Genomic DNA, 13,044 nt, shown 5'->3' with positions numbered 1-13,044 from the left:
CACAAGGAGAGAGATCGGAATTAAGAGAGTCCCAGCAGTGAGAGGGGACATGACGATAGCGGTAAGGGAAATGTTTTGGTGGTGCTTGCTGCAGATGTTGGCCAGGCGATGGTGAGAGCTCGAACCGACATGACACGGTCAGATGATCCGAGGATCCAAGAGCGCAAGTCGTGTTAATATCCGTTGCAAGCTGGGGGTTGTTGACGAAGAGAAGGTCTAAGCACGACTGGGTCCCTGCAGGTGTTGTGTGCGTTGGGGTATTCACAAGCTGCTCTAGTCCGAAGCAGGTGAGGTGGCGGTAGAGCGCAGCTCCCGCGGGGGACGTTGAGTCAGTTGGGCACCAGTGCTGGTGCTTACAGTTGAAGTCTCCAGTCAGTATGACGTGGTACGAGGACAGGGGGATAGTGACCAGGGCATCGGTGAGCATGTTACAGAAGTGATTTATCTCTGTGCTTTTGGCAGAGGGTGGGCGATAGGCACTACAGACAATAATAGGCTTTGGGGAGCCGGAACAAGGTTTAAGCTCCACCCACACTGTTTCACAGGTAGGGCGACTGAGGTCGTTGCGAAGTTGGATACAACTGAAACGATGATCACGAACGAGAATAGCGACTCCACCATATCCCCTGGAGGCGGTACCAGACTTGTTTTCGTTAGGAGGTCGATCACGCCGAAAGGTGGTGTATCCAGAGATACTAAGAGCGACACTTGGAGCTAACCAGGTTTCACTGAGGCAGATAATGTCAGGTCTGTGGATCTCGGCAATAGCCGACAATTCTGCGGATTTGTTGAGAACGGAGCGGCAGTTAATGGAGAACAAGTTTAGCTTTTCCTGGCAGCGCGGGTAGTAGGGCCGAGCCAGTGGATTTAGGTGGGAATTGGCCATCATTGGCTAGCTGTTGCGACATCGTTTGTGCTGGTGCCAAAGCTGTCACTTTTGAAGCGCCAGGGTCGGATGGTGTGGGAAAGCATGTCAGGCCAGAATGCCTTATTGGCTACTTTCTCCTCGTCGGCTGCCTCCACAGTCACGCGTGCATATGCAGTCCTGAAGTAGGCTGATGCATAGACGACGCATTGCACTATGTCGACCCCATGATCGGAGCACCATTTAGCAATAGATGATGCGGAGCAGTGAGGTTGCACGTTCCCTATGTAAAAGACCTTACGCTTTGCCCGGGGCGCTGCCGTCAACTCAGCAACATGGCCACCGGCGGGGGGGTGTTTCGTTTGTGTAGCGGGACTTCTCCTCGCGCTTGGTGATCAAGGATGTCTGCATATTAGTATTGCCTTCTACGGGTGTGCTTGAACGCTGAGCCCTGCGCAAACGCCTGGCTTGGACGTCCTGCCATTCGGGTTGAGGGCTGTGCGTACGTTGTGAGACGGAGTCGACAGTGCTAGGTTGCTGTACAGTGTGTGCACTGGGCTGGCTGGCACTGCCAGCATGTGCGTGTGTACCGTACAGGGTGTGTACCGGCGGGCTTGAGCTGGAGGGTCCAGCGGGTGCACGTGCAGGTTGTTGGGATGTTCCTGCTAGTACGTCGCTGTACTGTGCTGTGCTGCCAGAGGTCGTGTGGCTCCCGTGTACGCGTGGCATGGCATGCTGTGTGTGTACTGCGGTGTGTACGCTATTGTCTCTTAGGTCAGCAATTTCCCGCCTGAGTTGTTGAATCTCAAGTTTCAAGGACGCAATTTCATCGTCTCTGCCCCCCCCCCTTGTTGCCATCATCTCCTTGTTTAAATCCATTATTGTGGTGGACAATGAGGCTAAGGCAGTCGTTATATCTCCTATACCAGTCATACCTTCCAGGATGGGGTGGGACCCAATCCCCTCCTTCCGGAGTGCTCCTACCAGGTCTGGCCGCGAGAGAGAATCAGATTTCGAGATGCCGTTCCGGGTGGCCAGATTTTGGAGGCAGTCAAACGTCAGAAGGGCCAGGTCGACATGCTCATTGGTGGCCATAGTCCACAGTACAAGTCACAGACTCTATGGGTTACAGTTGCAGACTCACAAACAAGCTGAGAGAATGTTGAATCGCGAGTACATGCAGAGCTTCAAATTTTGCATCCGCTCTACGAGCACCACAAAAGCAAGCCTCTTCCATCCTGGGATTCGAACCCGCACTATCGCCCTACATGCATTCCCCCATACACTTCGCATTCATACCCATTCTTCCAAGTTGCTCCACGTTATGATCTTGCGTTTGAAAGCCCTATTTGAATATTGCGGGCAGCTGTATGTGGCAACCTATATCCCTACCGTACCGTACCAGCAAAGACGGCTGCCACAATGCATATTCAAATAGGGCTTTCAAATGCAAGATCATAATGTGAAGCAACTTGGAAGAATTAGTATGTATGCGAAGTGTATCGGGGGACGCATGCAGGGCGCGATAGAGCGGGTTCGAATCCCAGGTTATGTCTTAAAAAAAAAGGAATTTTTCAAAGACCGGGGGATGCATGCAGGGCGCGATAGTGCGGGTTTGAATCCCAGGTTATGTCTTTAAAAAAAGGAATTTTTTAAAGACCGGAGGATGCATGCAGGGCGCGATAGTGCGGGTTCGAATCCCATGTTATGTCTTACAAAAAAGGAATTTTTTAAAGAATTTATAACATCCCTATGCTTTTTTTGTCTAGGTCATCAAGGCAAAAAAGCATAGCGTAGGGCCCTGAGCTTCCAAGCTCTCTCGTTTGCTGTTTGTTTGTTTGTTTGTTTGTTTGTGTCACGCCTGGCGCTATCCTGTATCTGTCCCGTACCGTACCGTACCAACAAAGACAGCTGGCCACAATATTTTTGTTTGTTTGTGCCATCGGCATGTCTGGCGCTATCCCGTACCTGTCCCGTACCATCAAGTGTACGGTACCATCAAGAGAATGAGTATATATGCGAAGTGTATCGGGGAATGCATTCAGTGCAGTAACATTTTGTGCGGATTTGTGTGCGAGGCCGAGATCCCACTAGCAGGCTGGCTGGGCCGCCTGTCGAACAGCCCGGGAATCGCATGTAGGCCGATAGCATAATAATTATAACGTGTATACAGTCATGTAGATGTATAGCAGGAAGTCATATTATGTAAACGACTCCCTGCTTTATGGGGAGATTTTCTGGAGAGAAATACGAAGTAGGGAGACGAGTAAATGCAATTAGAATGGATGTTAGTTGCCGTCAGTATAATAATAAGAAGAAGACGAATGCCCGTGATCGGCAGAGTCAGCGCCGGTCCCAGGAAACGGCAGGACAGACATCCCGTCGACTCCAGAACGCCCGTGATCGGCATAGTCAGCGCCGGTCCCATAGCTATGCAGAAGACGTTACTTCAGTAACTCATTGAAACGTTTTTGCAATACAATGATGTAGCTAATCAAAGGAAAAAAACTTTTCCATCAGTTCTAACAACATGCACGATGAGCTAGGCAACAAAGCATAGCGCAGGGCCCTGAGCTTCCAAGCTCTCTCGTTTGGTGTTTGTTTGTTTGTTTGTTTGTTTGTTTGTTTGTTTGTGTCACACTTGGCGCTATTCCGTATCTGTCCCGTACCGTACCAGCACAGACAGCTGGCCACAATATCATTTGTTTGTGCCATCAGCATGCCCGGCGCTATCCCATACCTGTCCCGTACCATCAAGAGTACGGTACCATCAAGAGAATGAGTATATAATTAGGCGAAGTGTATGGGGGAATGCATTCAGGCCGATAGTGCTGTAGCATCTTAAGTGGATTTGTGTGCGAGGCCGAGATCCCACTGGCAGGCTGGATGGGCTGCCTGTCGACCAGCCCGGGATTCGCATGTAGGCCGATAGCATAATAATTATAACGCATATAGATGTATAGCAGGGATAGCAGGGATTCGTATTATGTAAACGACTCCCTGCTGTATAGGGAGATTTTCTGGAAAGAAATACGAAGTAGGGAGACGAGGAAATGCTATTAGAATGGACTTTGGTTGCCGAATAAAAGACAGGATGCGTCAGCAAAAACATACTTTGTAAGAGAGATCCCGTCATCTCCATAATAATCCTGAACGGGCGAGTCAGCGCCGGTCACAGGAAACGTCGGAAGAGAGATCCCGTCGACTCCAGAACGTCCGTGATCGGCAGAGTCAGCGCCGGTCACTAGGAGTGTGCGGATAATGCTCGAAAAGGTGGCAGATTCTGCTTGAAAAGCAGTGAAATTGGCAGAACGACACAAACCTTATGGCAGGCAATTCCTCGAATTCTGCTCCATTTCTTTATCCACATTATTATTATTATTATTAGACACAATCTCATAGCATGTGACAAGCATAGCTAATGCAGGGACAGAATCCCCTGAGACAAGGGCGTTACCAAACATGCATGAAACTTACCAGAAAAAGTACCGAATTCTGCCAATTTTTCTGCCGCAATTATCCGCATACATGTATGCCTACCGGTCACAGGAAACGTCAGGACAGATATCCCTTAGGGCTTGGCGGATAATGGTGTTTGGTGTTTGTTTGTTTGTTTGTGTCACGCCTGGCGCTATCCCGTATCTGTCCCGTACTGTACCGTACGAGAAAAGACAGCTGGCCACAATATTTTTGTTTTTTGTGCCAACGACATGCCTGGCGCTATCCTGTACCTGTCCCGTACCATCAAGAGAACGGTACCACCATCAAGAGAATGAGTATATATGCGAAGTGTATCGGTGGAATGCATTCAGTGCAGTAACATTTTGTGTGGATTTGTGTGCGAGGCCGAGATCCCACTAGCTGGCTGGCTGGGCCGCCTGTCGACCAGCCCGGGAATCGCATGTATACCGATAGCATAATAATTATAACGTATATTATACAGTCATGTAGATGTATAGCAGGGAGTCATATTATGTAAACGACTCCCTGCTGTATGGGGAGATTTTCTGGAAAGAAATACGAAGTAAGAAGAAGAACGCCCGTGATCGGCAGAGTCAGCGCCAGTTAGGACAGACATCCCGTCGACTCCAGAATGCCCGTGATCGGCAGAGTCAGCGCTGGTCCCATAGCTATGCAGAAGACGTTACTTCAGTATCTCATTGAAACGTTTTTGCAATACAATGATGTAGCTAATCAAAGGAAAAAGCATTTCCATCAGTTCTAACAACATGCACGATGAGCTAAGCAACAAAGCATAGCGTAGGGCCCTGAGCTTCCAAGCTCTCTCGTTTGGTGATTTTGTGTGTTTGTTTGTTTGTGTGTTTGTGTCACGCCCGGAGCTATCCCGTATCTGTCCGATATCTGTGACTACAAAGGCTCTACAGGATTGTACATACCAGCTGGCCACAATATTTGCTGGCTCTCGTGTCTGTCCCGTACCGTACCATCAAACACAGCTAGCTGGCCACAAACAGCTGGCTAAAATATTCGTCGTATTATGTATACGACTCCCAGATGTATGGGGAGATTTGGAAAGAAATAGGGAGACAAGGAGGAAATGAAATTAGAATGGACGTTAGTTGCCGAATAGGTGATAGGATACGTCAGCAAAAACATACTTTGGAAGAGAGATCCCGTCGTCTCCAAAATAAGCGTGAACGGGCGATTCAGCGCCGGTCACAAGAAACGTCGGAAGAGAGATCCCGTCGACTCCAGAACGCCCGTGATCGGCAGAGTCAGTGCCGGTCCCAGGAAACGTCAGGACAGACATCCCGTCGACTCCACAATAGTTATTGTTCTCTAATTTCGTCCACTTTTGGTTTGCTCCTTCTTTTCTTTTTCAAAACTCCAATCGGCCAAAGTTTAATGACGGTGAAGAGTTTCGTTTCGAGAAAGTTTCTCATCAGCCAAAATTTGTTGATTTACAGTATAAGGAGATAAAAAGAAAAGAAGGAGCAAACCAAAAGTGGATGAAATTAGAGAAAAATAACAATCCACAGTAAATTCTGCAAATATTTTTGCCTAACTCATATTCAAACTGATTGAAACGTTTTTGCAATACAATGATGTGGCCAATCAACGGAAAAAAACATTTCCATCAGTTCTAATAACATGTACGATGAGCTAGGCAAAGAAGCATAAGAGCATAGCGTAGAGCCCTGAGCTTCCAAGCTCTCTCGTTAGGATTTTCGCTGCCAGGGCGTCCTCGAGGGTACGAAGACAGAGTCTCTCGAAGAGCCCTGCAGTGGACACCGGCGGAAAGGCAAAGAAGGCACGGATTGCAGCTTTCGTCATTCGATCGAGGGCGTCCATGTTTCTGCCCATCAGAGACGGGTAGATTGCATTGGACGCATATGTTTGTCAGGACATGATCATTGCATGATAAAATACTCTAGAACCATTAACTTAAGCGACTGTTACTTTTAGCGTTTTCCCATTGTCAACTGGTTAGCGACATTTTTTTAGCAATGTGTAGTGATTTTTCTCACAGTTCACCAGTGCACTACTAATGTCTCAACGGATTAGCGACTTGAAACTTTAGCAAAAAGTAGTCGATCGCTAAATTCGCTAGGGTTTTAACGTCGCAGAAATTAACCGTTTTACAGGAACGTTTTTGAGGAAACTAGGGAGGTTTCGCTCTACGCAATAACGTATGAGAATCCGTATGTCGTACGCGCAGGGGAGCGAGGGCAACTTTCATACGTAAATCTCTCAACGGATTTCCGTAGGAAAGTTGTTTCCTACGTTGGGGCCTCCGTAGGACTTTTTGAAATATTTTGCGCCTTTTTCAGATTTATCCATGGCAAAGTTCAAGCCGCGCGAAACACAAGGTTCACACACCGTACACAACGTGCAAAACGCGGTTTCGGTTCGTGGTGCATGCGGTGGGCGCATGCAGCCAACGCGTCTCCAAAGCAACACGGCATGCAGTCGTGGAGTAATCACGTAGAGCGAAACCGAATTCGCGAAGAGCGCTGATCTTTACGTACTACATACTACTACATACTACATGTGGTGTGAAAATTACGTGCAGTTCCTACGTTATTTTCATACGTAATTCCGTAGAGCGAAACCCCCCTACCGTCAAGCGCACCAATGGAGCGTGGAACTTGGCGAATGCTGTGGTCGACGTGGCCATCCCAGGAGAGCTCATTGTCAACAATAACTCCAAGGTAGCGAACCTGTGACACAATTGTTAGCAGTTTCCCGTCGCAACGGATCTGGAGCGGTTCTGCACTCTGCTACCCACAACTAGGTGTTAAAATTATGCAAGACTTGAGTCTTCGTCTGGTTCAGCGTTAGGCCAAGGTGGTCAAGCCAAGTTGCCAGATAGGTGACGGCGTTGCTTAGGGAGGTGCACACCACTGCTCGCGTCCCAGAGGCCTCGAGAACGATATTGTCCGCAAACTCTTGATTAACGACGGGACGTGGAATGCAATTGTGGATGTCGCGAATATACAGGCTTAAGAGCAGTGGGCCGAGAACGGAGCCCTGTGGCTCGCTTCATGTAAAACTTAAATTGAAATAAAACAAAAATATATTGCATGATCTTCTGTCTTCATTCAATACTATTACCTTGCAATCAACACACTGCAAACAGCTTTGTACCGGTATCTGTAAATAATTTTCTCTACAAGTATACGATGTACTCAACACAGTGGGTGAAACTGCCCTCTCCAACTCGCGATGTACAGACAAAATTTCAATACCCTCTCAAAGCACGAAATCACCAGAACCATTCACGCACCTCTTCTCTCTCCTGCCTCTTCTGATACTGCGACATCCTTCGCTTCGCTGGGGGACGCCTGTCCGGGAAAATCGATGGCACAGCGTCTGCTTTCAGCTTTCGGCGGCACGTTTTGCCCATCTCTCCGTGCAAGTTCCTCTGCAAGGCATCTCCTCAAAATGTGCCGAACAAATTGCACAGCTCTCCTCAAACTTAGGTGGCAAATTCTCGCGGTGAATCGCTGCAACCCATTCCGCTCGGAGAGCTTTATCCCGCGGAATACGATGCACTGTGGTCCAAGGGGGATTGCCAGACTGGTTAGAGCAGCCGACAGCACAGCAAACCGTCATCGTGGTGTAAACTGTTCAGGTCGCAAGAAAGAAACTCCACAAACGCCACTCTTTCTCGCTCACTGAAAAGCAAGCAGACCGGGAACCTGTATCTCTTTGACATCACAGGGTGTGGAGGAGGTGTGCGCCGGCCGCATGACGTCATTTTGCATGACGTCATGGTAAATTTCAAATTCAAATATCTCCAGAACGGTGTATCGCACAGCGATGGGACCTTCACCACCGAACTCAGCGCCTCGAAATCTACAAACCGTGAAATTTTGATTTTAAGGTGAACGTCCCCTTTAAGCGAAGGCTATATACCTGCTTTATGCAGGTTGATGCCAACGCGAACAACCAAAATAATAAAAATAATAATAACATGCAACATAGTGTTTTTGTGCATGCAGCTGTTCATAGTCGCATAGGCCCACCCTTTGGCTTTGTACCATGAGTTACAGAACCACATCAGTTCAGTGCAATGGGAGTCGGAGCATTACTGCTACTACATTGGGATACACCTATCTGGTATGTTTTACTACACGAAGTTCATTCTTACTATCTTAGTACCGATATAAATAATCTATTACGCGATGATATTGCTTGTAAACATAAACGTATTTCTCGCTTGAAATCCCCTGATTATTATGGATATAATTATGAGACGTCATTCCTTTAGGCAGTACGAGATATTCTTTTGCGCAACCACGCTATAACTGATACGCATTGTACTACGTTTTCACGATCGCAGCAAATAATTAGGCGACATAGCCCCGCACACCCCTATACTAGGCTATAGTGCGTTTTCCTTGTTCATCTCGACCTGAGTGGTGTCAGAGAAGTTGGCGTTTTCAATGCGCTTAGACACTGCCGTGGTGGCTGAATTATTTGGTCTTGCATTGTTCAAGTGTCTGCTTTTACAAGTTAGTTAGGCTGGCAGATTTTGCTAGAAGCAAAGCTTTCAAGCTCTTAGTGTTGCACACGAGTGAAGTTGGTTAGTGAATTTTCAGCAATTTCGCCATGAACCAGGCTCCTCTCGAGTGCTCCTCGCCGTCATTTGTGCAATTTCTTATCCAGCTACAAAACGCTACGTCCAGTAGCTTTCAGCAGAGGCTGCATTACGTTTCTCTGTCGTATCTGACCGAGAATTACCCCGTGTTGGAGGAACTACGCGGAGAGGTGGTTAAATATGTGTTGCTGTGAGGGCTTGAAAGCGATGACGTCGAAAGTCAAAATGTAGGAGGTTAGGCTCTGATGGGTCATCGAGTATAACTACCACCTCAATGTTTGCTTATCGACAACTCTGGCGTTCATCTTCCACATATACAAACAACAGGATCCGTCAGCGGTATACCGGCACCTGGCTGGGATTTTCTTTCCTTTCGTCGCCTTTGTGAAAGTCAGAAGCGTGATCATCGCTACTTGATCGCTTATCCAAATGACCACTGTCTTGTATCCTTGACATTTGTCCGTTACCTCATAATACTGGGCATCACTACCCGTTTGGTCTGCGATACAAAATAAAACCTCAAGAACAATAACAACCAAGTTGCTGTGAGGGCTTGAAAGCGATGACGTCGAAAGTCAAAATCTAAGAGTTAAGGCTCTGATGGGTCGTTGAGCACGACTAACACCTCATATGTTTTTCTTACGACACCTGTGGCAAGTGGAATCAGTTCCAGACCAATGGAGACGGGCTGGTTGGTGACTGTCGTTAACAGAGCATGTACGCCTGAGAAAATCTTATAATTAAGGCCTTCTTCTCATCCTGCAGCTTCAGCACAATGAATTGGTTATGATCGGTGGAAGTAGAAAAGGCCAATAGTGTTGTCTGAAACATCTTGCCAGCAGTAACCTGGCGTCTTTAGTTCCTCGATGCAGCCATTATCACCACATGGCTATCTAGGGACGGAGCACTGTGCTTCAATTATTGTCTGAGCTAATTGTGTACAGTGTTTGTTGTGTGTTTGTGGTGTGTGTGTGTGTGTGTTTGTGTGTGTGTGTGTGTATGTGTGTGTGTGTGCGTGCATGAGTAAGTGTGGATGTGTACACGTGGGTTTGTGTTCGTGCATGCGCGCGTGTATGTCTTGTGTGGTTGTGTTTTCGTTTTCTCTATTGTGTTTTCTAGACTCTTCGTTTTCACAGGGGAAGGAAGTATGCCACTGAGCAGAAGGCCGTTATCTTGGCATGTTCAAGGAGCCGTTAGCTATTATGGATATAACATGCATGTATAACATTGACCATGCCCACATACAACCACGCACTAGCACACACATATATACACGCACGCACGCCCACCCTACACCCACCCACACACGCCCCAACACGTCAGACCTTAGGCTGGCAGCTTGCGGAAACGATGATACCGAGCAGCTAAATGTATAATAAGACATAGCAACTTGTGCTGGGATTACAAAATTCAACAGGTTGCAAGGCCTGGGAACTTCCCGCCACTAAGTTTATCAAGATCACCTCACAGCTTAAGCGGCTTTTTCTGGCCAATGAATCAATCCCTATTTTTCATTTTGGGTTCTAAAGATTTTTACATTCTTCCTTCATTAAACACTCACACACACCACTCTACGTACTCAGGCATGGCCTGGCTGTTGGTAAGCACACATGAGAATTAAAGAAGAACACGGAGGATTCGAAAAAGAAAAAAGGCTTGTGTCACCATAATATTCGGGATTATAAAAACCTCTCGATTGGAACTCAACTGCACTGCATCATTATAGGATACACACAGACAGACACACACACACGCACACACACGCACACACACACACACACACATGCACACACACTCACACACAGACACACACCAACAAACACACATACCGAAGTGCACACACAAACACAAACACACATACATGCACACACATTTGTGTTGGTGTTCTGTTGCTCTACAGCAGTTATGACTAGCAATCGTTTGCGGCGTGATGAGTGGTGTGAGTGTGAGTAGCTGCACAGACCACGTGACAAGCCCTCAACAGCAGCACACTGGTCAGATAGCTGAGCGAACACGTGGCGATTATCACGCTTCTAGCTATCAACAAACAGTCGAAAGCCGAGAATATCCCAGCCAGGTCCCCCCTACTGATCGTGTTGCATATTTGGAATATGAACGCCACAGCAAGTTGTCGATAAGCAAACATATGAGGTGGCATTTGTACTGGACCACCCATCAGAGCCTAACCTCTTCCAGCGCAAAAAGTTGAAAACGCTGTGGTCTTCCTGTGCCAACGAGTTGAGAATGCTGTGGTGTTCCAGTGCCAACGAGTTGAAAACGCTGCGGTCTTCCAGTACCAACGAGTTGAGAACGCTGTGGTATTTGAAGTTGTTCGGAGGGTGTTGAGAGAATTACTCGCACCTGCACTGAGCCGCATCGAGCCAGGCCAGCGCTGTATAGAGTGCGGTGCACAAGATAAAGTTCCGTATGCCGCAAAGTCCGCAGCAAGTCTGTTCGTCACCCATCGTCTTCGTCATGGCCGTCTGTTCTAAAACGATACCTTCTACAGCCTTCTGCAGTGTACAACGGTTTGTTGGCTATAGTAGCAAGTATTACCTTCACTGGGAGCAGGGTAAATGCAGTTGGATCACGAGACCGATAACATGATGCCGTCAATTATTTTTATCTGCGCCTTGTCGTCACTCCTCACTACTGTTTGGTGAGCCATTAGGTGGGATTAGTTGCAAATCCATCCATAGAGTGGAGATTTCATGGGTATCGGCCGTTGGTAGGTTTAATAGAACTCATTAGTCCAAGTTGCTTCACTATATGATCTTGCATTTGAAAGCCCTATTATTGTGTTTGGCACACTTTTTACAAAAATGTGCTCTGTTTCTGGAGTACCGTTTGGTTGGCATGAGACTGCTCCATAATGTTATCTTGCCCTCTCCAACACCACACAGCAACAGCGGGACACACTGGAGAGAATTCAACGCCGTGCTATACGCATCTGCCTTCGGATTCCCCTCTTTGCACCAGTTCACCACAGTCCCCTCCTCTATCATGCAAAGCTCCCCACCCTTAGGTCACGACTCCTTGTTAAACAAGTCCTACTAGCATGGGACATCCACCACCAACCCCCCCCCCCCCCACCACACCTGCAACAACCACATCTTGCACCAAAACGTCAATACCAACCATACACCCTTTGACAGACAAGGACCTACTCCATTGGACACGCACACACAAACAGGCACCGAGATTCTCCAATCAACAGTGCCCTTCACCCTCTACAACTCACTCCCTATCGACATCACAACCCAACCTCGTAGAAATTCTTTCCGAAACAATGCATCCAGTCTTCGTTTGAGCACTACCTGTTCCTGCTCCGCGCATCCCCCTGGTTTCCTCCTGGTTTCCCCCTGGTTTCCCCCTGGTTCCCCCTGGTTTCCCCCTGGTTTCCCCCTGGTTTCCCCCTGGTTTCCCCCTGGTTTCCCCCTGGTTTCCCCCTGGTTTCTGATATCTCGAACGTGTACTTTAAAACTATCTCCATCACCCCTCACCCCTGCTAACGTTATTGCCCCCGCTTGTTGTTCATGATCCATTGCTTCTTGCCTCCCCGTTTCCATCTAGCTGTTTCTGGCTAGTACCAGTTCTATCGCACTTATCAATCATCCTTATTGGCGTCACGCCATCGTGGAATAGAATAGTAATAATAATAGACATGCATGTTTGGGGGACGGTTGGCGGTTTTCGTGCTCTGAAGATCAGCCTCAGCGGCACTCGTACAGCATCCCTTAAGCAGTGACCAAACCTTTGTGTACCTTACGATGTCACTGGATGAGAATCCAGACCTAGCCCTGGTGGGATTCAAGGACCTAATTGACCTGGGCGAGCGGAAATCAGTAGACCAACCCTCAAACCTTTCTCGCCCGGAAGTCGTCAAAGAACTCCGGAAGATTGGCGTGGGAGTGCTGCCGCAGCCAGCAGGTCCAAACGGTACGTTGGAACAATTGTCTAGCCTTGTATCATGTGTTTCAACCTTGTCCAAGGAGATTGTTATGTCGAGGGAAGATAGAGACAGCACAATGTTGGCCCTGAAATTGGAAATCCAAGAGCTGAGGCGTGAAGTAGTAGAGCTTCGTCAACAGAAGTCTTCCATCCCTGACCCCTC

Source organism: Sycon ciliatum, chromosome 3 (genome assembly GCF_964019385.1).
Source record: "Sycon ciliatum chromosome 3, ocSycCili1.1, whole genome shotgun sequence".
NCBI lineage: Eukaryota > Metazoa > Porifera > Calcarea > Leucosolenida > Sycettidae > Sycon > Sycon ciliatum.
This window is presented reverse-complemented; position numbering follows the sequence as displayed.